Source organism: Ictidomys tridecemlineatus, unplaced genomic scaffold, assembly GCF_052094955.1.
Source record: "Ictidomys tridecemlineatus isolate mIctTri1 unplaced genomic scaffold, mIctTri1.hap1 Scaffold_67, whole genome shotgun sequence".
NCBI classification, from domain to species: Eukaryota; Metazoa; Chordata; class Mammalia; order Rodentia; family Sciuridae; genus Ictidomys; species Ictidomys tridecemlineatus.
In genome coordinates, this window is record NW_027524711.1 from 341386 (window position 1) to 369306 (window position 27921).

At 34.5% G+C, this 27921-nt stretch overlaps 1 pseudogene; it reads left to right on the plus strand.

The window, feature by feature from the left end:
* The first annotated feature begins 2102 nt into the window (after positions 1 to 2102).
* On the plus strand, positions 2103 to 4928 carry LOC144374383 (uncharacterized; annotated as a pseudogene).
* The last annotated feature ends 22993 nt before the right edge of the window (positions 4929 to 27921 follow it).

A 27921-nucleotide genomic window follows, 5' to 3' on the forward strand; every position in this document is an offset into this window, starting at 1 on the left:
GTTTTCAGGACCATGTCATGGTCCTGTACCTTCATTGGCAGGAAAGCTCCCTCCTTAGTGCTTTCATTACATTTGGCCAACCATAGATCAGTAAATACCAAGAAAGTAGGACTCTGTACTGGGTGAGGCAAAACAACTGAGAAGACTGAGACTGTATCTGCCTCTGGGTGCCTAGATACCTTTATTCTTTGTTAAGAGAGTTCTATCACCAAGGAAGTGAAGTGAGGTCACTCAAATGAAAAAAGTGAGATGAGGTCACTTCCTTGGAAACCACTTTCTCCTACCAGGTGTTTCCAAGAACCCCATGAGGAGGAGACTGCACCTATCTTCCTGTGACTTTTTCAAAAGTTGACAGAGTCAAGCAAACATACCCAAGGTCAGCTGTCTAGTGAAAGGTTAATAAAATAGGTACTTGTCACTCCGTTTTTCTATATGCTTAACAAAACACTGTTGAAATCTTAATAACTGTTTGCTAATCTTGTTCCCAGAATGTGCTGTCCCCAACTGTGAACTCTTTGCTAATCTTGTTCCCAGAATGAGCTGTCCTCAACTTCCAAACTACAAAATGTAACTTCTCTCCCTGCCTTCTCCAAGGAAAGTATATAAGCTCTGCTTAAGCTGTTCTCAGGGCTCTATCTCTCTTTGCTATAGAGAGCTCAGGCCCCAGCATGCTGGTCTCCAAATAAACTCACCTTTCTGCTGTTGCATAAGACAGTCTCTTGTGGTCTCTTACTCCGACATTTCGCCGGACCCTTACATTTGGTGCATCGCCCGGGAACTGTGCATTGCCGGACAGGGAGACCTCAACAAGACTCCTTTAGGGGGGTAAGTAAGGCACCTTATCTTCTTCTTCTCCTCCTCCTTCTTCTCCTTCTTGTTTTTCCTTTGCGATCACTCAGAGTCTGGTTTTTGGCTGGAGAGCATGAACTCTCAGAGCCTTCTGGTTTTTGGCTGGAGAGCGTGAACTCAGAGCCTTATGATTTTTTGGCTGGAGAGCGTGAACTCTCAGAGCCTTCTGGTTTTTTGGCTGGAGAGCGTGAACTCTCAGAGCCTTCTGGTTTTTTGGCTGGAGAGCGTGAATTATCAGAGCCTTCTGGTTTTTTGGCTCAGCGGAGAGCGTGAACTCTCAGAGCCTTCTGGTTTTTTGGTTTGGGTTGGCAGAGTGTGGTTGTCAGCGGAGAGCATGACTCCCCCTGGCGGTGGTGGACAGACGTGTCCCTGAAGCCACAGGCCACATCTCTCAAGGGACATTTTGAGAGACTATGGGGGGAGACGGAAGTACCCCCATCTGGGAGGGACGAAGGTGCCCTCATCTGTATTCTGCTGCCAACCCGTCTGGTCTTGCCGGCAACTATTCTTTCTCTCAGGTTGAATTCACTGTCTGTTTTTAATCTTTGCCTCTGAACTTGTGTTACACGTTTACTGTTTACTGTGTGTCCATGTTTATGTCACGTTTGTATTGTCCCTGTCTTTGTTCAAGTAACTTTCATTATGGGACAGAGTCATTCCACGCCTCTGACCTTGACCCTTGATCACTTGACTGTAGTCCACATAAGGGCTCAAAATCTTTCTTTTTCAGTAAAATTCCAGACCTAGCAGACTCTCCATGTCTCAGAATGGCCCACCTTTGGAGTTGGATGGCCCCCAGAAGGATCTTTCTACTTCCCACTAATTTGAAAAGTCAAAAATATTGTCTTTGTCTTTCAGCCGGGACCACATAGCCATCAAGATCAACAGCCGTATATCTTAACTTGGCAGGACCTCTGCAAATCTCCTCCTCCATGGGTGAAGTCTTTCCTTGTCCCTGCCCCCGCTCCTACTCCTCCCCCCACGATTCTATCTCTCAAACCCTCTGATCCTTCTCCACCCTTTGTTCTCCCTGAGTCTCAAGATTTGACTATGCTGAACTCTCCTCCCTTTCCTTATCCCCTGCCTTTGTTACCCAACCCCCAACACTCTCTAAGTAATTCCCCTGCTGCTGACTCAGCTTCTCCACCATTGGAGGAGGTTAAGCCGGCCCAGCACCCTCCAGATTACTTCCCCAAGGCACACACAGCCCCTCCTCCCCTGGAGGAAACTGGACCAGCTAAAAAAAAAAAAAAAACTCAAAGAACTCACCGGCATTTTCACACCAGCCTACTTGGGATGACTGTCAACCACTCCTAGGGACTCTCTTCATGACAGAGGAACAAAAGAGAATCCTCCTGGAAGCTAAAAAAAAAATATATCCTCGGACCAGATGGGCAACCGACACAACTTCCCCTTGAACCGACCCAACTGTGACCCCAACACCTTTGATGGTATGGAACATCTGTCCACTTATTGCCAGGCTCTAATAGCGGGTCTCCAAGCAGCCGCTAGATGGCCAACTAATTTGGCCAAGGTAAGAGACATTATTTAAGGGCCTAATGAATCTCCCTCTATGTTTCTGGAGAGAATTATGGAGGCATATAGGAGATATACTCCTTTTGATCCTCAGGCAGAGGATCAAAAGGCATCTGTCACAATGGCCTTTATTGGGCAAGCTGCCCTGGATATTAAAAGAAAGTTATAACACTTAGATGGATTACAAGATATGACTTTGAGAGATTTAGTCAGAGAAGCCAAGAAGGTATACTATAACAGAGAAACTGAGGAAGAGAAGGAACAAAGAATGGAGAAAGAAAGGGAGCAAAGGGAGGATGAAAGAAGCAAAAGACAGACTGAGGCATTGACTAAGGTCCTGGCCACAACAACAAATAGGCCAGAAGTTAGGAGACAGGGAGACAGAAAGGGATACCTGGGCCCACGCCAGAAGCCACATCTGGCCTCAGATCAATGTGCCTACTGTAGAGAAAAAGGACCCTGGGTCAAAGAATGCCCTAAAAAGAAACAGCCATGCCAACCAGCCATTCGAACTTTGAAGGATGACTAGGAAAGTAGGGGCTCAGATCCCCTCCTCGAGCTCAAAGTAACTTTTGAAGTGGAGGGGACCCCAATAAACTTTGAAGTGGATACAGGGGCAGTATACTCAGGCCTTAAGACCCCATTGGGCCTTCTATCAACTAAAAGGGCTCTAGTTCAAGGGGCTAATGGCAGTAAATATCGGGCTTGGAAAACTAAGAGGACCATGGACCTGGGAAAAGGAAAATTCCATCACTCCTTCCTAGTGATCCCAGAATGCCCAGCCCCATTGATGGGTAAAGATCTGCTCACCAAACTCCGGGCCAGAATAACTTTTAACCCTGAAGGCCCCCAAGTGAAATTTCTAAATCCTTCAGTAAAAACTCCTATAGTCATGGCTTTAACTATGTCAGTAGAAGATGAACATCAACTCTTCACACCCCCCAAGACTGATCAAACAGGCAAGCTATCCCAGAAATGGATAACAGATTACCCAGATGCCTGGGCAGAAACTGCTAAGTTAGGCCTAGCTGTAAAACAACCTCCAATATCAGTGGAGTTAAAAACTTCAGCCTCCCCAATTAATATTAAACAATATCCTCTGAGCAAAGAAGCTAAAGATGGGATAAGGCCCCATATTCAGAAATATCTGGCCTTAGGGGTCCTAAGGCCCTGTCAATTGGCCTGGAACACTCCCCTGCTACCAGTAAAAAAGCCAGGAACTGGGGACTATTGCCCCATTCAAGACCTAAGAGAGATCAACAACAGAGTGCAGGACATTCACCCCACAATACCTAATTCCGTACAATCTGCTTAGCACCCTTAACCCCGAGCAAAAATGGTATACTGTCCTGGACTTAAAAGATGCTTTCTCTTGCTTGCCTCTGCATAAAGATAGTCAATTGCTGTTTGCTTTTGGGTGGGTAAACCCAGAAACTGGAACATCTGGTCAACTAACTTGTACCAGACTTCCACAGGGGTTCAAAAACTCCCCCACTCTTTTTGATGAAGCCCTCCACAGAGATCTCAATAACTTCAGAACCATGCACCCTAAAGTCACCCTACTCCAATATGTGGATAACCTGCTACTGGCAGCATACACCAAGGAAAACTGTGAGTCTGGGACCCAAGCACTACTATCTGAGCTTGCTCAACTCGGGTATAGAGCTTCTGTCAAAAAGGCCCAAATTTGCCAGCAAGAAGTAATCTTCCTGGGCTATTCCCTTAGGGGCGGTAAACGATGGCTCACTGAGCCCAGAAAATAAACTGTTGTACAGATACCACCCCCATCTAATAAGAGGCAACTCAGAGAGTTTCTTGGGACTGCTGGGTTTTGCAGCTTATGGATACCTGGGTTTGCAACCTTAGCTGCTCCTTTATACCTGTTGTTAAAGGTAAATGCCCAATTCTAATGGAACCCTGAACACCAACAAGCTTTTGATAACATCAAAAGTGTGTTGCTATCTGCTCTGGCATTAGCACTCCCAGATGTAGAAAAACCCTTTACTCTCTACATTGAGGAAAAGAAAGGAATAGCACGAGGAGTGCTTACTCAAATTTTAGGACCTTGGAAAAGGCCTATAGCCTACTTATCTAAAAAGCTGGACCCAGTGGCTAGTGGATAGCCCCATTGCCTAAAAGCTATAGCAGCGGCGGCCCTACTAATCAAAGATGCTGATAAGTTAACGCTGGGGCAGAAGCTAACCGTTATAGCCCCCCATGCCCTAGAGAGCATCATCTGCCAGCCACCAGACAGATGGCTATCAAACTCTAGAATAACACACTATCAGAGCCTGTTGCTTGACAAGGACAGAATAATATTGGGACCCCCTGCCCCGCTTAACCCGGCTACACTACTACCTGAACAATCATCAGAACCCGTCACTCATGACTGTCAACATATACTGGCAGAAGAAACCAGTATACGATGGGATTTAAAGGATCAGCCACTGCCCCACCCTGAGGTCATATGGTTCACTGATGTTTATTCTTTGGTGATTAAAGGAAAGCCAGTCAATATGAGACAGTTTTCAACTAAAAGATAGAAACAAAGCTTCTGCTGCTTCTGCTACACAATGTCACTCTACAAAATATAATTCCACATGTAGTTAGCAATTTATCATGGCCTTCATGCAATTAAGATTTTCATATCAATTTCTTGCTCCTTTAAGTTGTCTTTCTTGATTGGCAGAAGGACTTCCATATGAGTCATGTACTTGCAGAAAAGCCTAAGATTTAATAAACTGGAACAGGAAATTATAGGGACTGTAAGTAACAGGCTGCTACTGCCTGCTTGAGTGCCTAGAGGATACCTCTACCCCTCTGAAGTTAAGGGAAAAAAACTTCAATTTTACTCTAGGATACTGTCTTGGGTGAAATTCCTCATCTTTTTTGAATTGTAGTCACACTATACCTATGTCTCCCTCTTTGTTCACATCACATCTTCCCTTCTTTTTATGTTCTCATTTTCTGCTATATCAAAGATTCCTCTGTCATACCCAAATAATATCGCTTCTGTTGTATTTAGGCCAGACTAAGATAATCCAAATGGTTTCTTAATAGAAAAATCTCAATGTCTTAACATATGCAAAGGTCCTTTTCTCAAAGAAGTTAAAATTTACCATATCAAGGTTTGAGATGAGAAAATATATTAATGGAATTGACAATTCGGCCTACTATAGTCATCCTCTGGCCTTTTAAAATTCATCTTATTTGCAAAATATATTCAATATGTATTGAATATATCAATCCAGACATCCCCCAAAATCTCAACCAGAATCTCATCTCTTTATCATCATCTCTAAATCATCATCTCTGTATTATAAGCTCAAAAGTCATAATCTCATCATTTAATGCATTTAAATGGGTGACACTCTGGATATGATCCAAACTGAGGTAAAATTTATTTTCACTTGTGGACCTATGAATCTAGAAAGCAAATTATTTGTCTTCAAATTATGATAGTAGGACTGACAGAGTATATATATATATATATATATATATATGTATATATATATATATATATATATATTCCATTTCAAAAAGAAATTATATGTAAGAGAGGTTCACCAGTCTCAAGTTCAAATCTAGCAAAAAAAATTCTGTTAGGTTTTAAGGCCTAGAGGGTAATCTATGACTTGCAACTCTCTTTGCTAGAGTCAAAGATCGACCCCCAGGCCTCAGATTCCATTTATTTATTCACTCTTTCCCTTGCTCCACCAGCATCTGCCTTCAAGTCCATTATGCTTTTTTCTTAAAGGTTCATACATATTTGCAGCCTAATGGCTCAACATCCTTAATTCTTGCCTAAAGAATTTTGACATCTAAAGGTTTCTAATATATGCCTGAATTCTGATTCTGTCAGTCCACAAAAAAAAAGAAAATCTGTTTTTATCAGTTGTATTTCTGTACTAAGCCATTCTCAAAACTCCACTTGTCTGTCTGTAGGCATCACAAAGATACACATTATTAGAAAGGACAGTGCTCCACCGAACATTTTTTGATATCACCATTTCTATTTTTGGCTTCTGATAAAAATCTTTAAACAGATCCATGATTCAAAAATTTTCAGCATAAAGTTAACCAGCTTGAGTCTTTTATTCATGATTTTGTTTTTATAATTTTATTAATAACACAAATGGCTAATGGAATCACCAATTTAAATGACTTAAATTAACTATCCTGTGGAAAAGTATTTTCTATATTATCCATCTTACCAATGATTGTTCATAAGCTGGTTAAAAATGTCATCTTGGACCAAGATAAATCTAACCTTTACAATCAGCCATTATATCATTAAAAAACAAGCAAACAGTAAAATCAACAAACACATAAAAAATGTTCATCATCACTAGCAATTAAAGAACTGCAAATCAAAACCATTCTAAGATTTCATCTCACTCCAGTCAGAATGGCAGCTATTATGCATACAAACATATAAGTGTTAGTGAGGATGTGGAAAAAAAGGTACACTCTTACACTGCTGGTGGGAATGCAAATTGGTACAGCCAATATTAAAAGCAGTATGGAGATTTCTTGGAAAACTGGAAATGGAACCACCATTTGAACCAGCAATTTCTCTCCTCAATCTATAACCAAAAGACTTAAATACAGCATCTTACAGGAATACAGCCACATCAATGTTTATAGCAGCATAATTCACAATAGCTAAGTTGTGGAACTAATCTAGATTCCCTTCAATAGATGAATGGATAAAAAAGTGACATATATACACAATGGAATATTACTCAGAAATAAAAAGAGAATAAAATAATGGCATTTGCAGGTAAGTGGATGGAGTTAGAGAAGATAATGCTAAGTGAAATTAGCCAATCATAAAAAACCAAATCCCAAATGTTTTCTTTGATATAAGGAAGCTGATTCATAGTGGGATAGGAAGGGGGAGCATTGGAGGAATAGACAAATTCTAGATAGGGCAAAGAGGTGGGATGGAAAAGGAGGAGGCATGGGGTAATTAATGATGGCTTAATGTGAGGAATATTATTATCCAAAGTGCATATATGCAGACAGAAATTGGTGTGAATATACTATGTATACAACCAGAGATATGAAAAAGGAGCTCTATACATGTAATAAGAATTGTAATGCATTCTGCTGTTATATATAAATAAAAAACAAAATAAATTTAAAAAGCAAACAATGTCACATTTATTCAACTTTTTAAAATAAGTTGCTTGCTGCATTAGAAGTACATGGCTGACAAAGTAATATGAGATAAAAATTTTTAAAGTGTCCATCATTAATGCTTTTCTGATGGGCAGGACTTATACTGATGTATCAAAAATACATTTTGAATAAAATTGAAAAAAATACCCTTGTTTATTTCTTTAATTTCTTACCCCTTAAATGTTCAATTAATAAAACTTACAGTCCATGTGAAACACCTTAATACATGAGTTATGCAATGTTCACCATGGCAAAGGAAAGACCAAGAGCCAAAAGCCTGTCAAGCTGAGAAAATCTACACAGTCCTCTTTCTCTGCTTTACTGACCTGGACCCAAGTACATATGCCTGGAAACAAAAGACAGAACCTTGAAGTATTTCCACAGTGGTAACAATTACCTTCCCTCTCAAGTAAAAATAGACATGCCATCTCAGTCCAGCCGCACAGGAAAGGGCAAGCAGCTCCTGGAATGTCAGCAGTTGTCCCCAGCTCTATCTTGGGTCATGGCTCAAGTGGTCATCTCCAATGTCATGCAGCTGAGGGGTCAATAGTGGATACTCTCACACAGTAGGCAGTCTGGTGGTTTCTATCTCTACAGCATGCTTTGTTCCAGTATTTACAATGCATTTCAGTGAGCCACTTGCTCTACTGCACATCCTCATCAGATGACATTCAGGGCATCAGTAGATCATCACCCTGAGTGTCTGTGAGCAAAAAGCTTGTCCTTGCACAAACTTTGGACAATTCATCAGCCGAGAGAAGTTTGTCTGTGGCACACTGTTGGGAGAATGGCCCAGGATTGGCCATTTCTGGTTCTTTCTCCTCATTTTCTCACCTGCAACTTCTATTTCTGTGCTGTCCTTCAGGGCCTCTAAAATGAGGTTAAAGTTTGTTCTTAGAGCCAATCAGGGAAATAGGCAAAAAACCTTTCTCATCCATCTTTCTCTGACAAAAAAGTCATGTTCCAAGTTTATTCTACTGAAGTAATTATTGGCTCTCTTTCCTTGAGTGCTTGACTGGGCCTCATCATCACTGACATTTTCAATGGGACCATCTAATTTTGTTTCCCAATTTTCTTAATCTCACTGTTACTCCTCTTTTCAATCTTCTTTTCTTTTTCTTTTGTAATTTTTGGCTTCTTATTTCTTTAGCTGATGACACTTTGAGATTGCAAAAAGGTTTTTTCAATGCTAACTCTCCTGGTGTTGGCCAGTTTGCAATATCGCTGAACTCACTGGCCTCATTTGAATTCGTTGAGTTTTCCTACTTTTATAACTTTGCCTGCTGGGTCTCCAGCGCAGGCTTCGACTGCCAGGTGGAGGCAGGGGACTAGTGCTGGGGAGGCTTTTTGGTCCAGCCCTTCTCCTTGGGCAGCAGCGGCTTTGCCCCAGGGCCAGCCAAGGCCAGCGGCTCCCTGTCAACAGGACCCCTGGCCCAGGCTAGGGGCAGCAACAGCGGCTACATGGGCATGGCCACCAGTGGCATACTGTGGCCCAGCACCTGCGCAGGCTCTCAACGCGTTCCCGCGCTTGTGGCGGCCCTCGCTGCCTCCTTTCCCTCCCTTTCTGGCCAGGGCAATTGCTCCACCAGCAGGCTCACCAAGGCCATCAGAAACTCCCTCTCCACGCGGCCTCTCGGGAGGGAGGACACTAGGGGGCGAGCAGACATCCTTCACCCACCCAGGTCTTCCCTGATAGAGGGCGCCCAGAGCCAGGGGACTGGGCTGCGCATCTCTGTGGTGGCCAGGATGCTGAGAGTCTGCCGGTGGCTGCAACTGAGGCCAAGGGCATGCCAGATGCCCAGGCCGGGAGTCGACCAGCTAGACTCTTGGTCCTGTCACCAGAGTGTACTTTTCCAATGATGAATTTTCTTCTTTTAATGTTCTTCACAATTTGGACAGGCTTAGATCTTCCCCAATTACCAAGTGTTGGGTTCTTTTTCTTTTTTTAGCTTAACAGTTCCTTTCTCAAATTGTTTTTTTTTTTTGTTTTCTTATATAAGTTTGTTTATACCCAGCAAAGAAAAATCAGATTGTTCCCTTCACACTTTCCTTGGAAATCCCTTCAGCTAAAGTTCATCACAAATTCTGCTTTGCATAAAAAAGAACAAAACTCAGACAAGTTTTGATCACTATATATTAAGACTTATCTTTCATCACATTCTCAATTATATATTTCTCACTTTGCCCTTAGGTCCACTCCTGCTGTGTTTTAATACTCATAGTTATACTAATATTCTGTTTATGGCATATGTGTATCTTCTAAGGCACTAGAGATTTCTATCTAACTCTCAACAGATCAGTTTTGAAATTCATGTCTACCAACAGTCTCTTTAAAAAAATCTAGACTTTTAATCGTGATTCTCCAATTTCTCCGAGCCTTCGCCTTTATCCAATTTCTAAAGTCACATTAATAATTTCTGGCCCTTCAGGATCTCTGTATTATTTCTTTTATAGCTGATAACATTGGAAGACATCAGTTCTTCTCCATATATTTTCTTCTGTCTGTCCCAAATTTTTCTCTTCTTATCTCTTATTCTGGGTCATCTCTTTATCTCACGACCTTTTACCTTGTTAAACATACAAAGATGGTGTTTTCCTTAACAGTGAAATGTATATGCATTCCAGAATTTGGACATGGAGACAATACATTGAAAGCCACCATTCCATCCACTCAAGGTAGAAGACACCTGTGTGAGAGGACAAGGAGTTTGCCTAGAGGTTGTTGAGAGAGTAATCTGACTACAATGAAAACCTGACCAGTGTTGTAAACTCTTAGAAAGATTGCCCAAAGCAATCTCTGCCATATTCATTGTATCTTGGAAGAATTGTTCATTTAGCTCCTATCAGCATCTCATGTCTTCCAGACTGCAGCAACTGCTGTCTAACTCCTCCTCCTATTTTCCCATAATACAGGCCTCACACTCTAGTCACTGTTATACTTTTAGTACATTCCAAATTTCTTTCTTTATATAGCAAAGACCTAAATGAGACAAACCAAAGATAAGTCTTAGCCCTCACTGTTGTATTTGTAAAAGAAATAATTAAATAAAAACAATTTATAACATTTAAATAGTGTTTACTCTGTACTAAATGAGGTTAAGAACTTCTACATATTAATAATACTAACTTGAACTTCAAAAATTATCATTTCAAGCATGAGTAAATTAAGATAGGATGGGTTTAGTGTCTGGTGCAAATTTGCAAACTCAGTAATGGTATGAAAGTAGTGAGGGGCAAGTTCAAAGATCAAAAACGAATGGAGGTCAAATATCAACTTTTACGACTTAGTTGTAAAAGGTCAGAAAATAGATATTGATGTATTTGTGGTTTCCTTGCATTCACATTAGAGTAAAATTAACCAGTAAGATTATGGGCTTCTTAACAATCCAGAAAGCACTTTCTGTTCAATAAAGCTACATAGAAAATTAGTTAGAGACTAAGCCATTTTTGTCTGGGATCTCCTCAAATCCCTCTTCAGTGAGCCTCTCTTACTCTTCTGGACCAAACTGAATAAAGTTGGATAAGAGGCCTGAAATATGATCTGATCTCTCCATATGGAAGCATGTGAAATGAAGAGCACATTTTCCTACCCACACCCTCCCTGAGCTTCACTAGTCCTTTACTTCCATTGCAACTTTTCATCGCTGCCCTGAACTGTATTCCCATGTTCTCAGATTAGATTCCTTAGAGTTTTAGTGGCATGGTATTATTTTTATTTTTAAAGGAAAAGCTTGTTGATAAAAGGTGGTTCTGTTTTCAATTTTAAAATTTATGTAACATGAAAATACCTGCTTTCTCATATTGTCTGATATTGTTAGTCTTATTCATTGGTTTTATTGATCATGATAATTATGCAAAAAACGAGTCTTTTATGATTTCTTATTCACAGCTCTGAACTTCAGAAAGAATGTTCAGGAATCAATTATTGTTTGATTTAGATTATTTCTCTTACAATTTATCATGAATACACATGTTTTTTAGGTGGAACAACAAGTCCATTTGTAATGTATTTTATATATTTAATGATTTTGCATATGATTATAAAATATATTAATCTATGGCCTAAAGGGGGGGGGGAGGGAAATTTTCACATTGAGGAAAAGAGGAAAGAATATGATATAGATGAGAGAACTTTGTTGCACATAAACTTCAGAATAATTCAAACAATGAACTCTTGAACTCAGATTTTGAAGAGTTTTTTTAAGACATCTATGCTAAAATGGCTCTTATTCAATACATACTTGTTGAAGGAATGGCTAGCAAATAATAATAAAGTACTTTTTAAACAATCATGTCTCCCTACTTAGGATGCGTTTTCCTCAACTTTTATACTTATCCCTTAGGTCTCATCTTGAATATCACTGTATCTGGAAAATCTTCCTGGCTTCCTGTGAAGTGAAGAGCACATTTTCCTACCCTACTCTCTCCCTGAGCTTACACTAGTTCCTTTACTTCTGTTTCAGCTGTTCATCACTTCCCTGAATTGAATTCCCAGGTTCTCAGAATAGATTCTTTAAAGTTTTAGTGGCATGGTATTATTTTTATTTTTTATTTTTTTTAATTTTTATTTTACACTCCTGTATTTAACTGTCAAAGAGAAAAAGGAAGTGCTGTTTTACTAGATCTTCCATAAGAGGGATGACCTTTGTTCCTAGCTCTACTATATAGCCACAACTCTCTGTAATTAGCTCTACACAAAACAGCATCATTTTCCTAAGTAAGGTCTCATGAAATTCTAACTCTTCAGTAGATACTTTTGAACTCACATGAATATTTGATTTATATTATTAAGGTCAACATACTAATGCTATTTTTAATTTTCCACAGGTTTAGAAAATACTTTTATTTAAAATTGTAGATTTAAAAGCTCTGTGCCGAAGTGATTTTTTTTTTTTATTTTCAGCTTTATGGGATGTTTTTTATACAAGTAATTTGTCCTTATGTTCTTGGCCACACTCCTCTTTTCCACTGTTAATATTAGCAACCACCACCAACTGCTTCCCCTAACCTGGAGGATGTCACAAAAGTTTTTTTCAAAGCTAAAATATTTGGAAATTGAAAATTAATATCATATGGGGAAAAGTAAAAGTTCTTATATGGGCAAAATTTTTCTTTAGATGTATAGTTTGTATAAAAAACCCATGTTAATAACTGTGCAGTTTTGCAGGTAGACAAATAATTTCATTTTTCCATTTCTATAAAACTGGCTGAGTTGGAATGAAGTGGACATCACTACCCTAAGTACGTGTATGAAAAAGGCATGAGTTGTGTGAATATGCTTTACATGCAAGCAGAGAGATGACAAATTGTGCTCTACAAATGTAATATGAATCGCAATGCATTCTGCTGTCATATATAACAAATTAGAATAACGAATTTATAGAAAAGAAGCTGAAGGGATTTGGATATACTTTCACCATTAAGATTATTTAAAGCAAATTTCATTAGCTTTATATTTACTTGTTATTAAAATAAAAATGTTAATCAGAATAATTTTAATTCATTAACACTGTTATTGGAACTCATAACTGATACAGGTCTAGGGGCTTGAAAAATTAATCCTGAATTTAGAGCCACGATGCTTGCTTTCTTAGAGGGAGTTTTCCAGAGCACTTCAGTGGCTTCTAGGCTTACAATTTTTGTTTGGTATATCCAGATAAGTCCTAGAGAATGTATTTACCCAAGAACACTAGCCTATTTATGAATTTATGTTAGTATATATATCAATGTATATCTATGTATATTTTCAGAAATTATTAATACAATTTTATAAAGCATTATTTAATGTAGTTTTAAAAGGTAGCCTTTTAGAGCTGGGGTTGTAGTTCAGTGGTAGAGCACTTGCCTAGCACATGTGAGGAACCTGGTTTCCTGGTTTCAGCACCACATATAAATAAATAAATAAAAGGTATAAAAAGATAGTATTTTATAAAGAAATATAATTCATAACTGTGTTCTCTTCATCTTCTTTTTTCACACAAAATAGTGAATTTGCATTTTACTTAATTATTTTAGGCAAAACTCACTTCCACTTGGATAAAAATACTATTTATTATTTTATGTAAGCAAAACAATAAAGCCTATCCATTGTTCAAAATCAAAGTTAGATCCTTATTATGATCTAGAGGTCTGACTACACATACATTTCAAATTTCTAAGAATTACATGTGTATATTATATATGTACATGAAACTTACAATATGTAACTTATTTAAGGTCAGCTTGTCCTTATCCCATAAGGTCTTTTTTTCCTTATTTGAGAAGTAAAATAAAATAGAAAAAAGATGGTATTGTTAAGGTCATATTAATCTATAGTAAGTTAGCTATTAATGTGCCAAATATTAAGTTCACCCCCCAAACCTCATCATTTTTTATTTAATACAATCAGATAAATGAGTTTGGAAGACAGAAGCCACCTAGGAAAACATCACTCTTGAGTGCACAAATGTAGCATAAAGAAAATGGATATTAGTTGGAGTTTACAGAAATCTCAGAAAAGCTTTCTAGGTATTGGCTTAGTCATAATTTGGAGAAGAATCTTTTTTGTCCTCAGCTGTCAAGAACCATAAGAGATATTTAAAATGTTTTAAAAACTTTAATGTATAATAATCTATTATGCATGTGATATTGTGGGAAAAAGCAATTTCAGGACTGAAGGAGTTTAAAGAATCTGATGTAACTGAATTTCTGCCTGATTCCATACAGAAACCCACATATAAACTTGGGAACACACTCCATACCTACTTTATGGTAGTAAAGAAAAAAGAAAGGCAAATTAGGAAATTGTGCTTCCACATTTTATTGACTTTCCTAATATTTGAAAATATCTCTGGTAGTAAAATATAAGCTAATACACTATTTATTCAACTAAGCCAAATCACATTTGAATTTCTGTTTACCTGCAACTCCAAATGTCTTAAATGACATATGTTTTCTTTATTTATGTCAACCACCCTGACCTAAACTGGCATCTTTGCTGAACCTGTAACTCTATTAGTTATTCCTTTTAACTAATTCCAAATTAGTCCTATAATTTACTCTCCAAACCATCCTCATACTTTATATTGGAAATACAAATGTCATTTTGTCTGATCATAACTTAAAATGCTTTGAAAATTTTTTTTCAAGTCTCCAAAGGTAATGTACAAAAGCCTTATAATCTCCTATAAAGTTCCCTAATAGATTCCTGTCTACATTCTCAAATTCACTTTTTATACTCTTTCCCCATGTTCTTTGTTTTAATCAAAACCTTCCTTTTAATAAAAAATATTTGAAGGTAACTTGATTTCTCTAGTAATAAGTACTTTGTATTTAATATTCTGTCCTTTATAAGTGCAATTGCTTCTGAAATCCAGCTAATTTGCATAATGTAGAGAACACAGATATGCCATTTAAAAAGGTTATTATTCACACAGGTTAATTAATATACTAACAAAAAGCCATGTTCAAAATCTTGTTTGGTTAAAATTTTAGAAAAAAGAAATAAAGATGAAGAATTAGACAGTAATATATGCAGGACCCAGCACAAACTCACAGACCTGTTTGAAAATAGTATTTTGAATTATATTACTCTCCTATCAGAGCAGTAAAAGTTTTCTTGTTTTATAGTTCAAAAACAGAATTATCTATTTCTCACTCTAATTATTTCAAGTGTGACTGAATATATTATTTACAGAAAAATTATGCTAAAATTAATAAAATATTGCTTTGCATTAACTTTTGATATTTATTTGTACAACCACATGTGTACATATGAGAATTTTTCCACTTTATTTAAGAACTATTTTCATGACATTTCTGACTGCAATCGTTCATCAAATATTTCAATTCTATTCCTAAGTTGTCACATAGGGAGGGAAATGTACACTCATTAAATTCTCTGGCAATTAAAATAAAACTTTTAAAGAAAATTTTATTGTACAAAAAATTTGCTTCCTCAACATTAACTACACTCTGATATGTATTGTTATGTCTATTCAAAATTCTATCCTACTCTTTTTTTATACCTCTCCTTTCCAAATGTTTTCCTACACCTTCCAAACAGAAGTGAATCCTATTTGTGTATCTTTATTGTAGTTAATTGCACTCATAGACTTTTTTCAGTTATGTTCCTTTCAGATGATTTTCTCCCTGTTGATGACAGAGCAAGGCAGGTTGTCTAGCACCTGGTCAAAGTCTTCCTTTACACGTAGTCTACTTCAAGTGTATCAAAGTTTCCCATTGAGCTTATCTTTAAATTTTCTCTCTGGCATTTCCTTCTGCCTATCCCAAATTGCTGAAAGAAAGGGTTTAGACATAATTATATAAATAAATCACTAGGTACCCAGATCAAAGGAGATGGAGAAAGGCAAAGGAAAAGCAAATGGAAAGATAAAATATGATTTCAAGTGTATGAAAATGAAAAGCAAAATAAAATGAACCTATGAGCAACAAAGAGTTTAATAGTTCCTTTTTAATTGTTCTGTAGAAGTAGTTTATTTGAAACAACATCTGAAAAAGCAAAACTAAACCAAAACAAAGAAAAACAAACAAACTCCCACAAGCTACACAACTAGCATTAATCTGTGCAGCTTATGAAATACAAAACTCAGGTTTAGAATTGTGTTTGTTATAGCACCTTGCACAAAGTGACATAAACAGTAAATATCATAATTGATGTTAGGATCAAGGTCTTAGTAGAGGGCTAGCTAATATTCATTAAATAGCACAGAAATAATTTTCACACTAATTGCTTTTTAATTCATATACTCTATTTAAACTATGACACTAATGGTATTGTGGAGATAAGATCACCTTCCTGATAGATTTGACTTATCCATTCACATCTATTCTTCCACCTATGCATCTCATTATCAGGTAATAAAATTCACTGGTTGCTTGCAAACAAACAAATATGTGTGAACAAAAGTATAAGTTGATTTATGTGCTGAAATCTCAAAATGAGAGATTTCATTACTGGACAAATTATAGAAGAATAAACTGTACTCAATTTTCACTCCAGAAAACACTTCTAAATATGGCAGACATCAGGTAAAGAGGGTGTCTATCTATCCATCCATCCATTATTTTCTAACTAATATTTATCTATCAAACTATATATGAATATTTTCTCAATAAGTACAATTAGCATTATGAATTTCTATTTTTCAAGCTACTTAACTAAAAATAGACACTGGATATTTGTTGAATAAATCGAAAATGGTAATACCCACTTCTGTTATTCATCTTCTTTTAACTAATGCAACAATTTCTACAAATATTTTCTGTTTTTTTTTTACTTGTTTTGTTTGTTTTCCATTAGCTCTAACAAATTAAAATTAAATAGCAGGATAATAATGTTGAAGTAGTTTCCTTGTCAAGAGAAATGTTCAAAAATAAAAAATACAAGGAAGCTATGACGGGTTGGAAGATCAATTAATTTTGAAATCAAATTTATGCTAGATTTATATAAAAACAAACTTTTTCCATGAACGCTTGATTTATAAAGCTAGTTAACTTTTTCTACTTTAATAAACATAGACCTTTAATCAATTTTACTCCTGCTGTGACTTTATTTAACATCTTTCTCTCATATGCTTACTTTTTAATTTAAATTATTTGCTTAAGAACTATAATCTCTTTGAAACTTGACAAAAATATTTAATTTATCTGTTTTTTAAGCCAGGAGCTGAGAATGTGGAATTCATTTAATAATACTACTTAATGGATGCCTTTCACTGTCAAAATTGATTTCTAAACATTGCAATCAAAATTTACTATTGGAAAAACTAGAGATTAATCCATTGATAGCTGAATGGACTACTGCATAGTAGGGACTACTGGAGGCATGTGGGGATTGGCTGGAGGAAGGAGATCACTGGGGGTATGGTCTTGGACTATAACCATCCCTGGCCTCTTCCTTTCTCCCCCACCCCATCTCACCTTTTACTTTAATGAGCTGAGCATGTTTTATCCATCATATTCCTTCACCATAATGTTCTGCCTCAACTCAGACCCACAGCAATACAATTGGCTTATCATGAAATTAGGACTCCAAAACCATCAACAAAAATAACCTTTTAATCCTCCAATTGTTCTTATCAGTTACTTTGGTCATATGTATAAAAAGCAGAATAACACATTTTGAATCTGTGAAGTTCTTCTTTCACTGAAAGATTATTCAAACATTACCTAAAATTTAATCAGGAGTTTCTGCTATTGTATCCCTCCGTTTATGAAGGACATGTACCATTGAGGAAAAGAAGAAGCTTATTATTTGAAGATATTTTTAGTGAAAGAGACTAGCCATGTGAAAAGATTTTTAAAATATTTTTTTAGTTATATATTGACATAATATATTTGTTTTTATTTTTATGTGGTGATGAGGATTGAACCCAGTGCCTCACATGTTGGAGGCAAGCACTCTGCCACTGAGCCAAAACCCCAGCCCCTGAAAGCATTTTTTAAAGGAACAAAAATATCTTCATCTCTTTTACCATATGGATTATAGTATTTCCACATAATAAGCCAATTGGCATATAATTTAATGGTTGTTTGTATTCCCTAAGTTCAAGAGACTAACTGCCATTTAAAGACCAAAGCATCTGAAAAGAATATATATACATTTGAAAAACCACATGCTGATAATGAACATCTGCATTTCTCTATTTAAGTCACACATGGCTAAAACTTAAAAAGTTGCAAAGATATCATCATAATTATTTTAGAACTTGGTTAAGGGTTACATCTTGATTATTTTACTTTAATTTTCAATTATTTTCTCACAGTCTCTAAAATTTTCTCTTTAAAATCATGTTTGATTTTTAAATTTTGATAAATAAGTTATTTAAATATCTTTTAAGAAAAATCATAAATATTTTGAAATATTGTTGTGAATGATATTTTACATAAATTAACAGCTGCTTTGTGATTGCAATTTTGTAAACCATTCTCAATATACACGGACAATGACAAATTTATTTATTGGTTTGGGGAAATACTATATAATAATCTTCCCTAAATATAAAAAAATGGGTGAAAAAAATCACATATTTAGTTAAGTTTTATATAAACTTTTTCTATAATACTTTTTGTACCTTTAAAAATTTCAGATGGAATCAGTAGTTCTATACCCATAAGTCCTGGATGAAATTATACAACATTTGAATCAGAACATCATAGAGTGTTCTGTTTATTAACTTATGCGTTGACTCATTTAATTTATACACACTTGCTGAATTATATATTTGCAAAACAACCAGACAGTTCATGAAAAGTTAAACATGGTGCCAAAAGTAGAATACCAAGATTCAAAGTGCTAATTTTTCCATTAGAATTTTCTAAAATAAACTAACTATATACCCACTGATGTGGAGATTAAGAAAACACTTGGTGTAGCATTGCACAGAATTACTTAATATTGTTTAGATTTTCAATGCATCTTATTGGTAAAGGAAGATATATATTTAACAATATTGATCATATATTCAAAGCTAATATTTAGTGAAATGTTAAATACAAAAATGCTTCTTAATTTTCATAAGGTAAAAAATTTTTGAGAGAAAATATAAAATTTTAAATATTAACTTTCATCATGAAAAAGTTGCTCTTGTAATTCAACTGTGTCTTCTGCACATTCTACCGTACTATTTTATCTTTGCCATATGTCACATGTTGAAATGCAAAGAATGTGAGTTTTTGTATTTGTTCCATACCAGAAGAAATCCATATATTGACTTTCACCTATTAATAATAAACATAATTTTAAATGATTATTAATTTATATATACCCATTGGGAGTGGAACATATTCTTATATAAATTCTATTATTTTATTTTAGCTAACTTGACAATAGTCTTTTTTATTATAAAATACTGATGTTTATGCTGATGTTTATAAAATACTGATATTTCAGAGTCACCATCCTGCCTTTAGTGAAGGACACTTTTGTCTGAAGTGGTGCTTCTTTCTTCTTCTTTTTTATCTCCATGTGCAAATACATGATTTTATTAATCTTTTTTACTCCATATCACATTGTTACATACATAGTGTTTGGCACATAGTTATATATAAAAACAATCTGATAGATTCATATATATTTCACTCCCAAAGAGTTGATTGATCTTGCCTTTGTATCAGAATATATGTATTACTTGTTGTTTATTAAAAAATACTAAGAAATTTTTAAAAAGGAACATAATAGAGAAAAAGTAACTAGTACATTAAGGATGACAGCAGGTTAGCAATTATAGTATTTAGACTTGGGTACAAGAAAAGATACAGAGGTATTATGAAAAGGAAAGTAATTTTTGAATCTGAAATAAAATTGAAAATTTGTATTATAAATATACTAGACCAACAATATCTCTGTAACATATAAAAATTTTATGCATGGAATGAAATATAAAACCACAAGTAATGACTTTGATGAGATGGTAAGACTCTGAGAAAATCTCTCATTGATTTCTGTTTTTATTTCAATTTTATTAGTAATTCATCAATTTTAAATTCAGCCTTACACAAAGTTTTAGAACATGGGGAAATATAACCAAGCTTTTTGTTTTTCCAGAATATAACTTGAGTGTCTTATTCTCCAATTCCCAACAGAGTCCTCATTTCCTTCTGAAAAGTCATAAGCACAGTCCATATCTCCATCAACATTATGTTTTTTAAGCTCCCACTAGAATTACCCACTCAGCTCCACTTTGAGTTTTCTAAAGCTTTTCCAGCTTGCATCTCTAAACTATTATTTTTTTCCCACAAACAAGTTCCAAAGATTTCTGAATCACATGGTCATGTTAATTATAGTAAGGACCCCACTTCTCAGTACCAATTTCTGTTAGTCAACTTTTCTTCCACTGTGATGCAATTTCCCCAAAAGAACACATTTGAGGAGGAAAACTTTATTTGGGGATCATGGTTTCAGTAGACTCAGATGGCCAATTTCATTGCTTTTAGCTCAAGGTCAAGCAGTACATTATAGGGGAAAGGCCCAGAAGAGAGAAGCTGCTCAGCTCATGGTGGAGTCAGTAAACAGAGATGGGGGAGAGAAGAGAGAGAGAGAGAGAGAGAGAGAGAGGCACAGAGTGAGAGAGAGAGACAGAGAAAGAGGTCAAGATAGAGAAGTTTTCAGAAAGAATCAGTGGATTTTTGATTAGTTCCTTTCTTTTAAAAAATCAAAGTGCTAATATTTTATAGAATAATTATCATGTATTTAAAATATTAATATTTGGTAAAGAAATTAAATAAGGAGTACAACTTTTAGACTATGTAATTTTTTATATGTTAGTTTCAAACTAGTTGTCAACTGCCTACCTAAATGGAACATAAGCAAAAACCAAAAATCAGAAATAATTGACAGTAGCTATAAGAAGAAATGAGGTGTGCCTCTCATGGGAATACCCAGATTGATCAATTTTCTAATTATGGTGATTTTTCCTATTTCTTTCATGCTCAATTTTGGCTTGTGAGTAATAAATATTTTATTAGTTTGTCTTTTTGAAGGGAGGAAATAACACAATATCTCTACCTACCTATTTACACAAAGAAATATTATTTAGAGAGAATATGTGTTTCAGGTACAAAAATGCAATTAGTTAGGTGGAATAAGTTCTAGTATTCTACAGTGTAGTAGGGTCAATGTGGTTACCATTATTTGTCCACTCTGGAGTTTGAACTCTGAATGTTTCACATAGTAGTTACGCATTCTAACACTGAGCAACATCCCCAGCCCTGGTTGACAACAATTCATTATATTTCAAAATAGTTGAGAAAAAAGAAGTTTTAATGTTCCAAACACAAAAAATATTAAATATTTAAGGTTATGGGTATGAAATTATCCTAATTTGATTATTGCATATTATATACATGTATTGAAATATCACAGTACTGCACTCCACAAGTATGTATGATTATTACATATCAATTGCAAAAAAAAAACCTAATATATTTTTATATTAAGAGATACTGAAAGACATTAGAAAGATAATATTTTTAAGTCAGGGTAATTTGATAACACTACATAATGGAGAGTTTTATTAAAAAATCAATATTGTATCTTTTAATTGCTTTTATTAGGAATTATGCACATCAAGGCTATTCCTAGGTGACACTTTTTGTTCACTAAAGACAAGCTATATTCTTATTTCCAATGCTGTGAGAGTACATTAATATAAGAACCGTATTATTATATAATGACATCACCTTTTGACACTAAATTACCAACACAAAGAAGAATTTAACTCATTTTATTTCTACTTAGAAATGCAATTTTTTTTGGAATGACACTCATTAAGATATTCAAATGAGGCAGTCATTGAAAATCATTTATCAAAATGAAATTAATCATAGTAAAATTAAATGTGCCAATATAAAACATTATTCTCTTTATAGATTTATATAGCCATGAAAATTAGCATGGTACATGAATTAATTATGGACGTTTAGAATGAGACAGCTATAGTGTGTTTACCAGTTCTTGGAACTCATATGGTTTTAGTAAATTCAGTTAAGTTTTCAGTGCTTCAGTCTCCCCTTTTATATAATGGTGATGTTATTCACCATGGTGACAAAGACTAAAGGAAATATACAAGTGACCATGGTTTGGAAATCATTAACTATTACATAAATGACATTTGTTTATTTTGATTAAGAATTTAAACTATAGTGGACAGGGTAAAAACTTTGAAATACCCTCCATTTCCATTAAGCATCTATAAGCATCTACATTTTATTTTATATTTTTAAAACATATTTTCCCCAGTTCAATTTATTTCAAATGGCTGCCTTAGAACTGTCTCTTATTTATGTACCATGGAATATGTTACAATACTCCTCAGGCTTTTTGATAGCCTCCCTCCCTGGCCTATCTTCCCATATGATCTACAAATCCCTATCCCACTCTAATGTTCACATCTAGGCACCTCAAGCAGCAGCTTTGCTTAGTTACAGAACAATGCAAGACAATCTTGTTCTGCTTTTGAGTATTTTCTAACTTATGTGTGACTTGCAATGTTGTCTGCTATCTTCTATTTAGGTTTTCAAATATCAATGGGATAAGTGTTAACTTCTAGAAACTACTGGCTATAAATTTTCCTTCCAACCATTGGTTGTGATGATAGTGTACTTGGAGTGAATGTGGGTGGATGGAGGTGGCAGGATGCATCTGATGCCATTTCAGCAGAGATACCTTCAGTCCTTTGAAGAGCAAGAGCTGCTTCTTAATCTCTACTTTATGTTGATGTTAAGCGATGGGATAAGATTTTAGTATTAGCGAATTTTCCACTGTTCACATTCGGATTTATTGGTTCTGTCTTCTTTCAAGAAATTCTGCATGTTATATGGGGTTTTCAATGTTTTTAATTTCATGTAATCTTATACATGAAGTGAAATTATGAAGGACAACAGTATAATTATATCACGTTTTAAATTCATTCTGCCTCTCTCTGTCTTCGATTTAGTTGACATACTTAGTATATTTTTACAACATTAATTTATTTATTAGGGCTGCCATTTTATTTTTTCCTGCTGTGCAATCATTAGTTTTGATTCTGTTTCTTGACTTCTGATGTATTACTTGAATATTATTTAGAATTCCATTTTGGTATATTTGTAACATCTTTAAGTGTTTCTCTAGATGCAGCTTTAATATTTCTTCTACTGAAGCTTGTATTATATATGCATAACATGAAATTCAACTAGTATGATATTATATCCCTACAAATGAATTTCAAAAACCTTACCTTCATTATGTGGATTTACTTCCACTGTTAATAACATGTTCTAATTAATATCTATATAATTAAGAATATAGCAGATAATATTGTTATTTTTGTTTTAGTTATCAAATATAATTTAGAATACTAATTAGGAGGAGGTGATGTAATGTGTTTACACATACATCTATTTTATATTGTTTGTTCTTAAGGTTCTAAGATTATTTCTCTCATTTCTTTTCTCATTTGAAATCTATTTTCAACCATTCTTTTAGAATAGCTCTGTTGCTGATGATTTTATCACTGCTATAATTATTAACTTTCATTCAACTAAATTGACTTTGATATTTCTTTAGTTTCTGAGATATTTTTTGTTGTAAATAGAATTCTGGGATGGTTGTTCTTTTCTCTTACTCATTAAAAATATTGTTAAACTTTCTTTTAACTTTTATGGTTTCTGATGGGAAACCTACTTGACATTCTTAATGGTTTTCCCAAATGCATAAGGTATCATTTTTCTATTGCTACATTGAGATATTTTCTTTGTCTTTATTTTTTTAGAAACTTGAATATGGTGTGTTTTCTTGTGGATTTATTTAAGTTGATCCTGCTTGGAGTTCAATCAGCTTAGTGGGTTTATGTCCTTTATCAATTTTTGAAGTTTTTACTGCTATTTTTCTGAGTGCTTTCTCCTTTCTGAGTCTCTGTTGACCTGAATTTCAGATCTTGTTACAGCCCCACAGGATCCTGAGGCTATGTTCATTATTTATAAAATCTACTTTTTCTTTATTTCTCAGATTCTTTAATTCTTATTCTGTATTCCAATTTAGTGTCCTGTACACTCTTCTATGTATATTTGATTTTACTTTATATTTTTTTATCTTTTGCCAAGCACATTCGAGGCCCTGGGTTTGATCCTCAGCACCACATAAAAATAAATAAATAAAGATACTATGTCCAACTAAAAAATAATATTTTTTAAAAAAGAATGCACAATGTAATGTATTGAAGTATCACATAATATCTAATCAATATGCACCAAATTTTTGTGTAAATTATATTTTTAAATGAAAACCTAATTCATTTTGATGTAATGTTTTTATAATTCTATATAATACTTATTTATGTGGCAGATATTTAATTATTACCTAAGTGTTCAACAAAGAGATAATCAACTTTACTTTAATTCTCATAACACTGTGAAGCAATTATTCACTTTACACTTTCAGATAGAATAGTGAGGCTCAGCATAGTCTTTCCAAACCATGTTGAATAAATCAATTACTTACATTGATATTGAACCTATTTTTCTACACCTATCTTTATTAATCAATAATTTCATGTATTTCCACTGAACACTACCAACAGTCAGCCTAGCTACTTGATATATGTAGAAATTTGTGCTTGGATTGGAGGATAACTATCTACAGGAGTGTCATATATCTGCTCATCAATTTTGTAGACCAAAGGGAGTATATACTTAATTGTACTTTAATTTGTTGTGTTCTTTTTGGTGTCTTTTAACCAGATTTGGGTGTGTCTTGTCATTTGATTAATTCAGAATTTCCTAAGGAGGGAGAATTAGTCACTTAAACACTATCTACATTGTCTGATTTGTTTGAATCATTTTCCTATTCTCTGGCTCACAAGAGTTCCCTCTTAAGACAGGTCTTAGAGCCAACAAATATTCAATAGAATGTAAAGTGTTGGCAAAATTTAAAAAAAAATTTAAAAACCCTCAAATATTAAATGCTACATGAGCATTTTCATTGGCCTTTATTACTCTGCTTTATTCAATTAAAGGAGAAGTTATTTGGGCATGTATTACTGATTTTATGATTATCTATTTGTTTTTAGCTATAATATATTTAAAGTCTACTTCTTTTAGTGAGAAATATACTGTTTCCATCATTTTATGTTTGACAATGAAATCAGTAAGTAGCCTTTGTTTTCATTCATTTATAAATAAGTGGAAGGTCCTTCTTTCCAAAATATGATATTCAATTTCCAACATGCTAATCACTGAAAGAAAGTTCTGTATTTCTGAGAAGTGAAGGGTGGACCACCCACTGATATTGGTGTGATAGTTACTGGTGTCCAAGATGGGGAGTCATCTTCAAATTGCATCATCCTTAATTGAGTATTTGATTACAATATATGTCTTGGATAAATGGCATTGACCTAAGTAGAATAACACCAGTGTTCTTGGGTAAGGAAAGAAAAAAAAATCTCTGGGCAGAGTGATGTGTCTCAAATCCTCTACCTTCCCAGAATATGTTCAGTAATGCAAGATTTCTCCAGAAAAAGCCAGAACTCTCAGAGTCCAGACTATTTTAGGAGCACCTGTTTGCAAAGGTTCTTGGATCTGGTACCTGAGTGGTAGGTGACAGAATAATACGAGCTAAAGTGAAGATAATTTGCCTGTCATTAAGAGTATTCTTGGCAAAACTATACTAGTTATTACATGGAAGCAGAGAAGCTTTGGCAGAGCTATCTGGCAAGGCCTGTTGGTGATGGTCATGAAGCAGGTTAACAATTTCATTGCCCAATTTGTTGTTATTGGTGCTAGTCTCAGTACAAATGCTAAGACTGAAGAAACACAGTCTTTAGTAAGAGTTACAAACACCATCTGACTTTTTGAGTTCAAACTCTGCCTGCAGAACTTAGCTTCTGAAACTCAGGCAAGTGACTGAATCTTTTGTTTGCTTCTAATTTCCCATCTGTAAAATGGTCTAAATGTTTTTAACCTATCTAATAATATTGTTGGAATAATTAAGTAATTTATTGAAATGAAATATTTAAAATAGGAATTTATACATCATAATTATTAAGTATTTTTACTTATTATTAATATTTTGACTTAGATATATAAGACTTGTTGGTTATAATTGATGGTGAAATATGATTATCATTTATGATTATCTAAAGTACATTTTGAAAACATGAATTGATGTGAATATACTTTTTATACAACCAGAGATAGGAAAAGTTGTGCTGTATATGTGTAATAAAAATTTTAATGATTCTGGTGTCATTATATAAATAAAAAATAAAAATAAAGACTTCTTTACTGTTAAGTTTCATTGGTGAAGTGAATGATTCTTTCTGCATACTATGAGTGATAAATTCTTTCAATTAATATCATACACAAAGTGCATTTCAAATTACAAATCTTCCTTAAGAGGATGGGTTTTAAAATGTGGCCTCTCTTGACACTGACATTCATTTATGGTAGATTAGCTATGTCATTACATGAAATGTATTAGTGGACACACATTGAGTTTGAAAAGCACATCTTATGACTGATTTTATTTTGACTAATTTATCTTTAATCTTACATAATACTAACTTTTGTTGATATTCAGATTTAAGTTTGCTTTACAGATTTCTTATATCCATCTCCCCAGAATTCTTTCTTTGAATAAAGGGAACTGTTCAAATATCACCCAGGAAGTAAAATGAATGCTCTGAAATTACTCAACTTTAGAATAATTAGAGCTTGGTTAATCCACATGTACGCAGACTCAATTAACTCAACAATTAAATTATGCATTCCAAACTCAATCTAAATTACTAAAATATGATTAAGAAGAATGGATTTGTTTCAAACTATTTATGCTAGTACAAGTATTGTTGTAATATTAAACATCTGAAAAATATTCTTTTATCATTATTCACATTTAATTATGACATATGTCGAATTTTAAGTATTGAACACATTTGTTATGCAGGATATTTCTCTGTCACCATGAAAGAGCCAAGTATGCAAAATGTAATTTTAGTAGTTTCTCTCCAAGAAGACTGGCTTTCCAATGCCATCACACAGCTTTTATTACCCATAACATCTTTGTCACTAGCCCCAGGAAATGTGCATGGTATAGTAGTTTCTCTAACTTTTGTTGAAGCTACACAATTCAAAGGACTCTCACCATGCCTTGAAGTTGATGAATACCATGACTGAGTTTGGGAAAATTTATTAATTACTGGAAGAAATAGATAAAGTTAAATTATACTATGAATAATTTTTACAAAGCCTGATTTTAAAGTGTTTGATATAGATTACAAAACTTCTAATGCATAACCCCAACACTCAATTGTGAGGCTGGGGATATAGCACAGTTGGTAAAGTGCTTGCCTCACTTGCATAAGGCCCTGGGTTCAATCCTAACCACTACTAAAAAAAAAAAAAAAGAAGAAAGAGAAGAACTAATTTTAAACACACTTATTATTTTATTGCTAATGTAATTTTTGTACTGTTTCCATAGCATCCCAGGGCTTGCTAACAAGGTGTGAGTGATTTCTTAGGTTAAAACAAACTGAAAGTGGAAATTCAGCTGTGGCATGTTTAAATTGCAGACTTTACTTAAGAGAGGTGTTATTGTGAACCTCTACAGGATATGAGAATTCAGAAGTTAATGCACATTTCATAATCTCAAATTTTATTTTTATGCTGAATTAAAAAATGATCCTTAAGGGATTTCTTTACTTGGTATATCATACAATGAACTATAAAATATAAATTTAGCCAGTTGTTTTATATGAAAACTTATTTTTAAAAGTCATCTGAAATTTTGCCAACAATTGAAAAGCATAACATGCATAAAACTTTTTAAATGTTCCTTAGAAATTTACTGCAATTTATCAGGCAATTTATTTTTGA